The sequence below is a fragment of the Leuciscus leuciscus genome, assembly GCF_965113295.1.
Source record: "Leuciscus leuciscus genome assembly, chromosome: 19".
Taxonomy (NCBI): Eukaryota; Metazoa; Chordata; class Actinopteri; order Cypriniformes; family Leuciscidae; genus Leuciscus; species Leuciscus leuciscus.
In genome coordinates this window covers 8808818-8822767 of record NC_138743.1, presented here as the reverse complement: position 1 = coordinate 8822767, position 13950 = coordinate 8808818, and the positions used below count along the sequence as shown (strand labels likewise).

The 13950-nt window shown below is 41.2% G+C and overlaps 2 long non-coding RNA genes across 2 annotated transcripts; both read left to right on the top strand.

Moving 5' to 3' along the window:
• Positions 1-9172: 9172 nt before the first annotated feature.
• LOC309482832 lies at positions 9173-10545 on the top strand. Its single transcript, XR_014200391.1, has 2 exons — positions 9173-10444; positions 10476-10545. It is a non-coding gene; the product is annotated as an uncharacterized lncRNA (long non-coding RNA).
• A 758-nt stretch (positions 10546-11303) lies between these two features.
• LOC309482795 lies at positions 11304-12968 on the top strand. The gene is made up of 2 exons (XR_014200375.1): positions 11304-12786; positions 12837-12968. It is a non-coding gene; the product is annotated as an uncharacterized lncRNA (long non-coding RNA).
• Positions 12969-13950: the final 982 nt, after the last annotated feature.

Genomic DNA, 13950 nt, shown 5'->3' with positions numbered 1-13950 from the left:
TATTTATAAATTAAATTATGCAGAATAACTTTTTATATGTTTGGTTGACTGTGTTTCATTTTGATAATGAACAGTCTGCGATATGAAGCAACGCCAGAACTGATACTATGCTGTGTGAGAGCGCGATGCGCCTGCGCCATCACTTGGATTTGTTCCACTGCTGGGAAATAACTTAATACTTTGTTATTTAGTCATACAGATAATATGACATCATCCGAAACAGTAAAATGTATATTTTTATTTGTGTACATTCAAAATGACTACAAAATATCAAAAACAACATGATGCGCTGCTTTAGCGCGTCTCGGTCTCTTTAGATCTTTCTGGCGCTCACCAAAAATGAACCAAAATACAGAGACTAGCCTTCTTGGCGCGCCTACTTTTGAAAGTCAACATTTAGATTATTTAACATTAAATGCATTATATATGCCTGAGTCACTTTGGAATAAATCAGAGCGTATTTCATGATAAAACGTGACTTAGCCTATACAGTCGAAAAAATAGGCAAATTCAGACCAACTGCTGGTCTACACAGAGAGAAAGCCCTTTCTAGGGTCTTCTGTTGTGCCGAGCCATTCGCTAGTCTAGTTGTTTGATGAGAAAATTAAATGTAGCCTATAGTTGCAATACACGCGTTTTGTAAGCTCCGTGCAACTGCTGCAGCGGACTATTACTAGAATATTAGAAGAAATCTAATACTCAAGCTGTTTTCTCATTTTTCTACTCTTAATATTAAATAAAAAAACGACTGAACGAAAGATACACGGATTCTCTTGAACCACCACCGCGTTTGCGGCAGAAAACTACTGCAGTGCAGCCAAAATGCTCTGTTCGACTTATCTGAGATCCTTTACTCTTCCCTGTGGATGACCTGTGACCTACTTTCTGTAAGATCTGAATTTTTGAACTTGAATTTTTGAACTTGAATTTTAGAAAACTGAATTTGAAGTTCCGAATTTCTTCATCTTGAAAACTTGAATCTGTATTTTTTTAAACTGAATATTTGCAGTATACGAATTCAGAACAAAAAAACTAGCTGTTTGAAAATACATGTCTATAAAATTCAGCCATAAAAACATTTCAATTTGTTAAATTTCAAACGTTCAATATTCGTTTAAAACAAATCAAATTCAGAACTATTTAAACTACCACCTAAAATTCAATTTAGTTAGATTACACTTGCAAATAATTCAAATTTACACAATTCAAATTCAAATCATTTTGTCATATTATAAGCTCCATAAGTTACAGGCTGATTGCTGGAGGGCGTGGCTTTACACCTGAACCAGATCATGGTACTTTAAAAGACACTGGGTCAAACAGAGAGGTAGACATTTTATAAGCATAAAGGGACACTCGGACAGTCACCCAGTTAAAATGGTGTTGGAGGATTGTTGGGAATATGGACATAAAAAGTTATCAAGTTTTGGATGGAAGGCCAGTGAGGAAGCCCGGAGAATGGGATTAAGTGACTTCAATGTTGCTCCTACTGTGGCTAGGTCAGCAATTCCTCCTTGGCTTTTCCCAATGCCTTTGATTGATATTCAATTGCTTAAAGAAAAGCATAACAATACAAATGGATTAGGAAATTTAAATATACAGCAATACATTGATCAAACTTATTATAGTGCAGTTCAAATATACACTGATGGTTCAAAAGACCCAGAATTTGGGAAAACAGCAGTAGCGGTATATATTCCACTTTTTAACATTAGAATGGCAAAAAGAGTATCAGATTATGTTTCGGTATTCACTGCAGAAATTATTGCAATATGTCTAGCACTTCAGTGGATAGAAGAAATCCAACCAACAAGGGTAGTGATATGTACAGATTCTTTATCCGCTCTAAATAGCTTGGAAAGTGGAACATCATCAGCAAGGCAAGACATGATAAATGAAGTAATGCAGAGTCTTTACAGAACAAGACAGTATGGACTTCTGGTAAATCTTGTATGGGTTCCATCGCATATGGGTGTGAAAGGAAATGAGGAGGCTGATAATCTGGCTAAACAGGCATTAAATCATTCACAAATTGACATTGAAGTGGCATTAAGTAAAACAGAAATTAAAGTGATAATAGCGAAACAAATACAGGAAATTTGGCAGAAAGAATGGAATGAAGGAATAAAAGGTAGACATTTTTACTGCATTCAAGGAAAAGTTGGGTCAGAGAGAAGAAGATTCGGAAAAAGGAAAGAGGATGTTTTAATAACAAGAATGCGTATTGGACATTGTTTATTAAATCAAAGCTTACAAAGAATTGGTAAACATGAGAATGGAAATTGTGACAAATGTGGGTTAGTTGAAACTATAGAGCATGTCCTTTTAGAATGCGAAGCTTATGAAAGAGAGCGGTCCCAGTTAAGACATGCTTTAAGAAGTATAGCAGCATAGATAAGCATATACCGGCAGCATATTTTCCTCTCAAACATTTTCAGAGGATGCTGGGTCTTATGGCTTCGGCCTCGGCAGTGCTTCAGCTGGGCTTGCTTTTCATGCGCCCGCTGCAGCACTGGCTGAAGACGCGGGTCCCGCTGCAAGCATGGTCCGCTGGCCGCGTTCGCCTCAGGGTAACTCAGAACTGTGTCACAGCACTGAATCCCTGGAAGGCGGCAGACTGGTATCAGTCAGGAGTGGATCTGGGCATGGCTTCGAGACGAAAAGTAATCTCGACAGACGCATCCAACTCAGGTTGGGGCGCCCTCTACGAGGGCAGACCAGTGTTTGGTCTGTGGGCAGCCTCAGAAAGGCGCCTACACATAAACTGTCTGGAGATGAAAGCGGTCGAAAATGCCTTGAGATACTTTCTCCCCCTCCTCAAAGGCCACAACGTTTTGGTCCGCACGGACAACATGTCAGTGGTGTCATACATCAACCGCCAGGGCGGTCTCAGGTCACGGAGCCTTCACAAGCTGGCGGAACGCCTCCTCTTGTGGGCCCATCACAACCTGCGCTCACTGAGAGCGTCACATGTCCCGGGCTCCCAAAATGTGGGCCCAGACATGCTGTCCAGGGACAACGTTCCCCCCGGGGAATGGTCCCTGCACCCTCAGATAGCCCAGTTGCTATGGGACATCTTCGGCAGAGCGGATGTCGACCTCTTTGCGTCGACGGAGAACGCGCACTGCCCAGTATTCTTCACGAAACAGAGAGATGCGCTGGCCCACGACTGGCCCAGCCGTCCGCTCTATGCCACAGGTAATCAAGCGCATCAGGGAGAGCAAATGCTCTGTGCTCCTCGTGGCGCCGCTCTGGAGGAATCAAGTGTGGTTCTCAGAGCTGATGCAACTGACGAGCACGACCCCGTGGCCGATTCTGGTGAGGAAAGATCTACTCTCCCAGGCCAGGGGCGCGATCTGGCACCCGCGCCCCGACTTATGGGCCCTGCATGCGTGGGCCATCAACGGGTAGCCGCTGACCTCCCAGCGGCAGTGTTGAACACAATTACTCAGGCTAGAGCACCCTCTACGAGAAGGCTCTACGCCTCTAAATGGTCAGTGTTTTCCGGCTGGTGCTCGGCCCGAAACTTAGACCCACAGCGCTGTAGCGTTGCAGAGGTTCTCTCCTTTCTGCAAGAGCTGTTGGACGAGGGCAGGTCCCCCTCCACGCTCAAAGTGTATGTGGCGGCCATTGCGGCGTTTACAAAACCTTTGCATGGCCGGTCACTGGGTAGAGACGACCTCATTGTTAGGTTCCTAAGAGGAGCTAGGAGGTTAAATCCTCCTCAGCCCCCTCTGGTTCCAGCCTGGGACCTCTCCTTGGTCCTGGAAGCCATGAAGGGCGAACCCTTTGAACCCCTTCAGTCCGTGGATTTGCGGTATCTTTCACTGAAGACCGCTTTTCTTATGGCTCTCGCTTCAGTTAAGCGAGTGGGCGACCTTCACGCGCTCTCTGTGAGTGCTTCGTGCTTGGAGTTTGGGCCTAATGACTCAAAAGTCATCCTTAAACCGAGGCACGGTTATGTCCCCAAAGTGCTTTCCACTCCGTTCAGATCACAGATCATTTCACTGTCAGCTCTTCCGAGATCTGAGGGTGAGGACGATGTGAATTTTCTCTGCCCCGTCAGGGCGCTGAGAATATATGTCGAACGGTCTGATGCTTTCAGGCAGTCAGAGCAGCTCTTCGTTTCGTTCGGTGGCCGCACTAAGGGCTCAGCCACATCGAAACAGAGCCTGTCCAGATGGATAGTTGACGCTATCGCTATGGCTTATAGGTCTAAGAACCTTCATTGCCCTCTGGGCGTCAGAGCGCACTCCACCAGAGGCATGGCCTCGTCGTGGGCGTGGTCTCGCGGAGTCTCGCTCCATGATATTTGTATGTCGGCGGGCTGGGCCTCTCCGTCTACATTTATCAGGTTTTATAACCTGGAGGTGCCTGCCCTACAGGCTAAACTGTTGTCAGTCTAACATACTAGCTCTGTTCGCTCTCGCTGCAGATCGACACAGACTGTGTGTGGTTTGTGTTATACACAGGCTCCAGATCGACAGACCAGGTCTTCCTGTCTGTGATCGTTTTTCACCTGTCCTTCGGGTTCAGGTGGCTGACAGGCAGTGTTATCATTCTTAGTTCAGCCCACGGATGTACCTGGCTGTTCTATTGTATTAAGCACCCATTCCCACACCCTGGAATGGTTATCTCTCCCTGGGCCCAACCCTCATCGGCCCAGATATTACCACTTACGTTTGTCCCCGGGCACATGCCCTTGGGAACGTGCATGTGAACCTTCTCTAGCACGCACGGCGTTTTACATTGGGTTCCCGTAGCGTAAGCTAGCTTACGCAACACGAGAGTACTCTCGTAAGAGAACGCTCTCGGTTACTAACGTAACCTCGGTTCTCTCTAGATGAGGGAACGAGTGTTGCGTAACCCTGCCGTGCTTGTGCTACTTCTGGTTCGCTTCAGATTGAAAAACCAGAGAACAACCTCACGGGCCTGCTTTTATAGCCTGTAGCCACGCCCATTCTGGCGGGACGTGACGCGCACGGGCGCCCGCGCCCTCATTGGTGCTTCGTCACGAGCAGGTCCTGGATAGGTTGCAGCAGTTGCTGCTGAGCAACCAATAGGCGCGCGAGCCGCTCTGCCTAGGTCTGCTTATGCAGCAATGCGTTTTAAACTTATGCAAAAATTAATTTTTCAATCTGAAGCGAACCAGAAGTAGCACAAGCACGGCAGGGTTACGCAACACTCGTTCCCTCATCTAGAGAGAACCGAGGTTACGTTAGTAACCGAGAGCGTTTTACGGAATTTTACTGTTGTTTTTTACCGATTTTTCATGTATTTTTTAAATGTGGTAAAAACCCGTAAAATTACAGAAATAGACTGCAAATGTACATTTCATGTGTAAAATTACATGAAAAACACGTAAATGTGCATAACAAAAAAAAAAATACTGTGAAGACATATGTAAATGTATAAATACTTCACAAATATCTAAACATATATATATTTATATTTTTATAATATTACATATTCTCTTAAAGAGAAAAATAAACATGGTTTATGAAATTGGTCTGTTAATTAAGTAAAGTTTATTCACTTTTTTATATTTATTAGGTTATTTGATTAATAACGTGTATGTAAGTCATTGTGTAAAAGAGCCTGGTGAATCAGTTTTTGTACCGGTTCGTTTTAACGACCTTTACTGGAAGAATCAGTTCGAGGAAGGGAACCAGACTCATCACTTCTGCGACTGACCGCATATTGTTCCGCTTGTCAAAGTAGTTCTGCTGCGTTCAGTGTTTTATTACGCATTTATTCTCATAATAGCTTAATAAAATATCATATAATAATATTTTATTTCCTCAAGTATGCTGATATTTAAATGGCAGCTATGAAGATTTTAAATATTCGAACTGAAAGAATTCCCGCCTTTGCGCAAGGATACAATCACTTCTAAGCAAGCACACAGTGGGACAGCTACGAGTAACGAGCGCGACACACGAGGATTCACTCGACCTTGGACCTTCATCTTAACCGTCAGTCTTTGATGTGAAGCGAAAATAAGCAGGTAAAAATGCATGTTTTCTAATTTCATCATTAATATATGTGAGTTTTACATTTGGACATTATTTTTACCGTTTCGAATCGTCGTGTTGACTGTTTTTAATTTGGGCGCAGGCCGGTAATCTTGATAATGTTTAAAATGCAGGTCTCGGTTGATGGTAACGTTAGCTAAGTTAACGTTACCGTGTTAATACGTTTTTTTTTTCCTTCTTTTTATTTAGCTAAGTCCTTCTTCATAGTTTTGTAATTTTTAGATTTTCTGTTGCATTTTATTACCAACTATTAACTAACGTTATTTTTCCACCTGAGGGAAAACTTATTTGGCAAACATCCATCGATGAATAACGTTAGCGCTATTTTTTCGACGATATAACGTCGCCTATATATTCCACTTGTCCAGTAATATGTAATTAAGTTATATATACGTTAAGTCGTAACGTTAGGTGTCGTCTTTAAGCTAAAAATGGCCGTTTTCCGAGGCGAGGTTTGAAACGTTCATCATTAACGTTACGTCACGCTTTAATTCTGTCTATGGGGTTTTCAAGTAACGTTATTTAACCAATATAAAAGTATTAAAAAGAGCTTGTGACTAAACCGCTTGACTCCGTTGGACCTGTCAGTCAAACCTCTTAACTCCAACCCGCCTTTAGTGATGGATGGGCCATGAACGATTCGTTCAAATTCAACGAATCTTTCATATGACTCTGGAACAACCATAGACAGTATATTCATGGGTTTCATCAGGTCCCTTTCCACAAGTGTATTAATCAAGCACAATGCAGTCTGCATTCATAATCTAGGTGCTTGATTTTATACACCTGTGGAAAGGGACCTGATGAAACCCATGAATAAGGGGACACCGCGCTGTCACGTGATGAATGAACGACTCGAGACGTGAACTAATCAATTCTGTGTCTGGTCCTACTACACATGTATAGAAAGGCTAGATGGCTCAAGGCGGAGTCATCTGTGTCGTCACTTGGCGGCCATCTTAGGTCAGGAGACTGCGCTGCTGCTCCCTGCTGCTGTGGACGGAAGGTGAGTGACATACGCCAACTAAAATGCTCGTAACTTGCTGAATTCTTGACGGATTTACAAACGGTTTGGTTTATTACAAACCTTATTAACGTGGCTATGATTTGTGCTGATGCCGTTTGTGGCTATAATTTTTCACTAGTATGCAGTTAAATAGCCGCATCCCTGACGTTTATGACACACCAAGCCGTTTGAAAATCGGTTGAAAATTTAGCAAAATATAGTTATTTCAGCACTACATGCACAATAGACTTTAATGTTATAACTGGACGAGCGGTCCTGTCCTAAGATGGCCGCCGTGTGACGTCGTCGGGTCCCATTGGCTCTCAGCGCCGGTAAGCTATCTGGCCTTTCTATACATGTCTATGCTACTACAGATAGTAGGTAGCTGTATCGTTCAGTTTCGTTCCGACAAACGGGGCACTAATTTTTCTATTGCTCAATATGTTCAACGTTAATAAAAGGTATCCAAGCAAAAAGTTCTCCACGCATTATCCTGCAGTTAATGAGAAATTGTAATTTATTGGCGCACTATATTGACTGCGTATTGAGACATGTAAAACTGTTGAGCTAGATTTTCAACCAATCAGCATCGAAAATGTAAGTAGGTCACAGCCGAAATCAAGCCAATATCACTACGCACATGTAAACATGGAGGAGGACGTAAGCAGCGCATCTTCATCTGATAGCGGCGATCAAGCTCGATTAACACCCGTAAAGTGCATTCTTCATGTCGGAAAAGATGGTGGGAAAGGTCCGCATCCCTTTACTGAAGTCCGATGGGAAAAAATCAAGCATAGGAATGGCTCAAAACGTCGGACACTACGGAGCTAACGTTAGCTATTGCTAATAAACATGTTGCCCTCCTGGACAAACCGGTCTCTGATGTCCCAACAACTACGGGTTTCACCCGGCCTGCTATGTTTTTTTAAATAAGTGTGAGTTTTCCTACTTCTTGAAACTTTTAGTTTTATAAATAGAGACAATCTTTAAAGGTTGAACAAAAAATGTTTTGGTCAACACATTAAAAATAACATTTAAATATGATATTATAGTTTTGAAGTGCTGGAAAAAGATATGTGTAGGCTACTGTTATAACCACAATATACCGTTACAGTTAGTGTTACTACATTAAATCCATGGTGAATGTTGCTGATCTGTGGACCTAAAGCCTTCTATAACTTGTTCGTTCATGGCACATGTTTCTCCTGGTTTCCACGTTAGCGCTGTTTGATCTGATATGGTTTATAACAGAGAATTCTGCGTTGAATCTGAATGTTTCTCACTGGATCTCGCAACGATGTTATTAATTCTGTCGCGAACTCAATGGATTTCTTCACTGGATGTCCACGATGTGACGGTGTTGCGTGATCGAGATCCGCCCGCGACTGGCGAGAGAAGCTCTGCGCTGTCTATTATTGGTTCGAACTATTAAACGGTCCGTGACGCAGAAATGAGTAGCGCAGTTTTTTTCCGCTTTCATTTTGTTTTGATTTATTAACATGTCACGGAATACTCTATGCTTGAGGCTGAGAATGTGTCTAACTAGCATATTGTGTTTAAACTGCGAAGTGCCTGCACTGTCTGCAAACTTCGTTTTCCCCGCAGTTCTGGGATAGCGACTGCAACATTCGCAGTTCATTAAGTTCGTCTCCTTACAGTACCTCAACCAGCTGAATTCTCGCAGCCAGTCTTCCCGAAAATGGTGGGTTCGGGCCTTTATCACCTCACAAACCTCTGATTCTGAATCATCATCCGGCTGTGTCTGTGACATTGATATTTGTCTCCGTCTCCTTCCCACGGACGTTTACGCGCGCTCGATTATCTCTAGGACCCTCCCCCTCCACACATTAGCCAGTTACAGTGGCCATTCCCAATTCTTCTCACACTCATTGGCCTGCCACACATTCCGGATTCATTGACGCGCCCCTTCCGTTTAACGTGTAAAAACAAAACAAATTTACTGGTCGCACATGTGCGACTGGATGAAAAATTCAGTCGCACACTCTCAAATTTTGGTCGCAAAATGCGACCATTTGGTCGCAGTCTGGAGCCCTGCTTATTGTAAATGAGTTATCCGTGCACAATATTATTTTTAAATATATTAATATGTCCCACCCCCACCCCAGTCAGGGTTTCCGCGGGGTTGTAAAAGGTAGTAAAAGGTAGTAAATTAAATTATGCCAAATTAAGGCCAGTAAAAAGTAGTAAACGTCATCTGACGAGGTAGTAAATTTTCGAAGCCCCATCTAACTGGGTCTATATCATGGGTGTCCAAACTTCGGCCCGCGGTCCAGTTTTTATTGGCCCGCAGCCAGGGTCCGAAATTAACACGCGCCAAGTGCGGTTAGATTTTCCGTTTGGCGAGTAAATCTCAAAAGGCTATCCGCCACACTGGCGGGTGAATGTTCATCATACCAAAATAGTAATAAAAAAATATTACAATTGCCTTTTGTAATGTTATGATGCCTGGAAATTAGTTAAAATCTCCTGCGAATCTAGAGCGAGCGAGCGAGCAAAAGCGCGCATGCAAACCGTGTAGCGAGCGCACGGCAGAGAGGGAGAGACCTTGCGTGTGTGTGTGTGTGTGTCTCTCTCTCTCTCTCTCTCTCTCTCTCTCTCATGCAGTGGTGACGCGTTCATATAAACGGCACCTAAACGCTGTAAAAAAAATATTATGACATTTTAATTGTTTATTAATAAACAAGTGTTTCTGTGTCAGCTGCAAAGATGAAGTTGACACTGACTCGCGATCTTCACAGTAGTGAACGCGCCGGAGAAAAATGCATTTCTTACGGATTAGCCTATAGCTTACTTTTATTTAGTTTTGAATGGTTCTGTTTAAAAGTAGAAATTTCAAGCTTTCTGTAGATAATAGATATAGGATATTTCTAATTTGTTTAGGTCTGTGAGGCGAGTAGCCTAGGCTACATATACGCTGAGTTTCGGTTCATGTCTGAACGTGTTGTGATTATACAAAATAATGAAACATGGATTAAAATTAAGATAAAATTAATACAAAACGAAATTCGTTTCAAAGAGAGGCTTTGTGTTTTCTGTTTGATGTCTCTGTGAAAGTTTTAAAAGCATCCTTAATGGAGAACGAACGGTTAGGCTACATAACATGTTTTTTTCCTCAAATGCAAACACGAAATAAAAGACAAAATACTTTTTAAAAAGACAATTTTTTGGGGGAAAATCTGGATTTATAGCTTTTGAAAAAAAAATCTGGATGGATTAATAGCGTTTTGGAAAAAAATCTGGATGGATTTATAGCGTTTTGAAAAAAAAATCTGGATGGATTAATAGCGTTTTGGAAAAAAATATGGATGGATTTATAGCGTTTTGGAAAAAAATATGGATGGATTTATAGCGTTTTGAAAAAAAATATGGATGGATTTATAGCGTTTTGAAAAAAAATCTGTATGGATTAATAGCGTTTTGAAAAAAAATATGGATGGATTTATAGCGTTTTGGAAAAAAATATGGATGGATTTATAGCGTTTTATAGCCAGGTTGTAAAAATACAGTATTGTGTATTGTGTCAATATGTCACCTCTAGTGTGTGGCCCGGCCCTTTGTTTATTTTTCTGTATTTGGCCCTCACTAAAAAAAGTTTGGACACCCCTGGTCTATATGGTTTTCAATTAGGGTAACTTACGTGTGCAGGCCTATTTCCTTACTAAACTTCCATGAATTTATTTTTATTTTGAGTCGGACCCAAAGACAGAGGTTTAAGTCTCTCTGGTTCTCTATCTCTCCCTCTCAGTGTTGAAATTAAGTTATAATTGCCTCATTAAATTGTGATTTAAATATGTTATTAATTCATTTTGGAAAGATATTTCATACTTGTCACTTTACTTAACACTTAACACTGCTACAGTTGAAGTTTGAAGCCGTGTTGGTAGTAAAAATATTGTGATGGTAGTAAAATAGGTGGTAAAAAGGTAGTAAATTCAATTTAAGAATCTCTGTATAAACCCTGCCAGTTAACAATGCCCAACTTCCTACAATCCAATGAAACATTTTCGCATATACAATATACTTGCGTTTCATGCCAACTTTAATCACCACTCAAAATTAAAACGCTGTCGTCACTGAGGCCATCCTTAAAAATATTCTTGTTTGCCGTAACCCGACCGACTAGGGATGGGCATTCGATAAAATTTTCTTAGTCGATCGTCGGGAGAATTAACGATCGACTATCGATTAATCATTAATATTTTTATATTGAAATTCATTATTTCTTTAACTTTTAAAAAATGCAATGAAAATACAAAAATACAGTTTGTTTGTCCTCGATGAGATCTTTATTACAAGAAGATCAACTTGTGGCAGTGAAACTGGACGTTCGGTAGACTTGAAGATTCCTGCGGTGCTCTAAACCAGCGGAACCTGCAGCTGCGAGCCGGTGTTCTTAAACAGAGACCCATGGCCACTTCATCCGTTTTCTGTGATCGGATAGCTATCCGGTCGTGAAAAGACCAAATCTAAATGCCCTCCGAAACGCATTCGAGACGGATTTAAATCCGATCGCTCAAACCACTTCAGGAGGAGATCTGAGACGCATTCCAGACGAAACTGGACAAGAGTAAATGCAGCTGGTTGTTGAAACCACATATGCAAATTTGACTTATCCCAAAAATGATAAGAAATAAACGTGTGAGAGCGTGTTATAGGCTATATGTCATGTTATATCCAGATATGACGACGCTACTTCAACACGCATCACCACAGATGAGCATCTATTCATCAAGCCAACGTGCAAACTATCGCAAATCAAAGTGAAAGTCATTCATTCACACAATCATCTTCATTAACCGAAATGATCTTACCAGGGCTGTTGCCGCAATATCTTGTTGCGGTCTTTGATTTAGAAATTTTCGCTGATGATCAATAAAATGCAGCCCCTATCAGTTGCTTTCGATGACGTGCAACAATTTAAATATGCATATAGCGCGGGAATTCAAGATCGGATTTATATCCGTTTTGCAAAAACACATTTATGTGACCAGGTGTAAATGGAATCGTTTTGATAAATCAGATAGCTATCCGATCTGAGAAAACGCATGAAGTTCCCATAGAACTTCTGCACCAGTCTACTGATTTCTGTTGAGAAAGATAAGCATGTTGACATGATCTGGGATCAGAGGCGACCGCAACCTGGTGACAGCCAGTCCAGCCGCCGAAAACACCCGCTCTGAGGGGACTGACGTTGCCGGGATGCACAGGTACCTCCGCGCTAAAATTAATTCCATTGCTTCAAGACTCACACTACGCAACGCAACCTATATTAGTTTAATCGATAACAAATAAACGTGATCGACGAAATTCTTAACGATCAATTATCGATCGTCGATTAATCATGCCCATCCCTACGACCGACCCTGTCAATTTAGTACCGACCCAATTTTTTTTATTTTTTTATTTTAGTCCGACCGACTTGCCGGTTGTAAACTTGCGTTAAGACCGACCGATTTTTTTTTTTTAACTCTTAAAACAACTAATACAAATGCAATAAAATAATATTAGTTATTAAGTATTGTGAATATAAATTGCCTAGACCTACATACAAACATAAGCTACGTTCTTTCTTTTAAATAAAAACCCGTGGCGCGTCATCTATGATTATGTTTACACCATTGGTTAACGCATCACACTACAGCCTGCAAGCTAAGTTCGCTTCGTTTCATTCACTGTCAATGGTTCGCGCTTGGTAATGATGGCTGCGGCTTTACTCTTTTATATGTTGTTGAATATGGTTTATTAAAAAATAAACATGCGAGAGCGTGTTATAGGCTATATGTCATGTTTTAGTCAGATATGACGACGCTACTGCAACACACTCGCCGCAGATGAGAAGCTGCATCAACGTGCAAACTATCGCAAATCAAAGTGAAAGTAAGTCGCAGACGCTTAACACACAATCATGTTCATTAAATGTAAAGAAACGAAATGATCTTACCAGGGCTGTTTCTGCTTTCTCTTATTGCGGGCTTTGATTCAGAAATTTTAGCTAATGATCAATAAAATAATGTATCTCGTGGCTTTCGGTGACGTGCACTCCATTAAATCTGCATATAGCGGGAATTGAAGATCGGATTTATATCAGCAAAAAAAAACAACAACACACATTTATGTAACCAGGTGTAAATGGAATCGTTTTGATAAATCAGATTGGAATCCGATCTGAGAAAACGCACGAAGTGGCCTGGTGTAAACAGCCCCTAGACATAGGTGAAAAATGTATCCCGACCCGACCCCGATAATAAAAAAAAAAAAAATATATATATATATACTTTTTTATATTATTTTTTTTATATATAAAAAAATATAGACCTACCTACCGCCCCTTTTTTTCTTTTTTTTTGCTGTTACTGCAAACCAAAATATTTTTAAGGATGGCCTGAAGCACATACTGAAACAGGAGCACATAAACTGATAGGGATTCACTGGTTACACGGATAGTATTCAGTACTTTAGATACAATACATTTATCAATATATTTCTTTGAACTTTTTTAGATTTCTTAACATGTCCCATACACTTACATGCTTGTTTTTGTTTCTCCCTGCAGATAAGTTGCGTGAGCTGCTACCATCAAGATCAGGGAAAAAAGGTGATCATTGTACCATGTAAAGATGTCTGCAAATTACACATGTAATAGTTGTAGTGTTTCTGTGAAAACCCTAAAAGGTTATGTACAACATCAAGGGCTACACAGAAATGAGGCACATTACCTATATGCATGTTGCAAGGCAGGTTGTAAGTTACGCTTCAGAAATTACAACGCATTTAAATGTCATGTTTACCGTCATCATTGGCAGTCATCTTTTGCGTCACAGTTTGAGTCTCTGCAGGGACCCTTCACATGTGAAGTTACAAACTGTCAGAAACAGTTGATTGATCTTT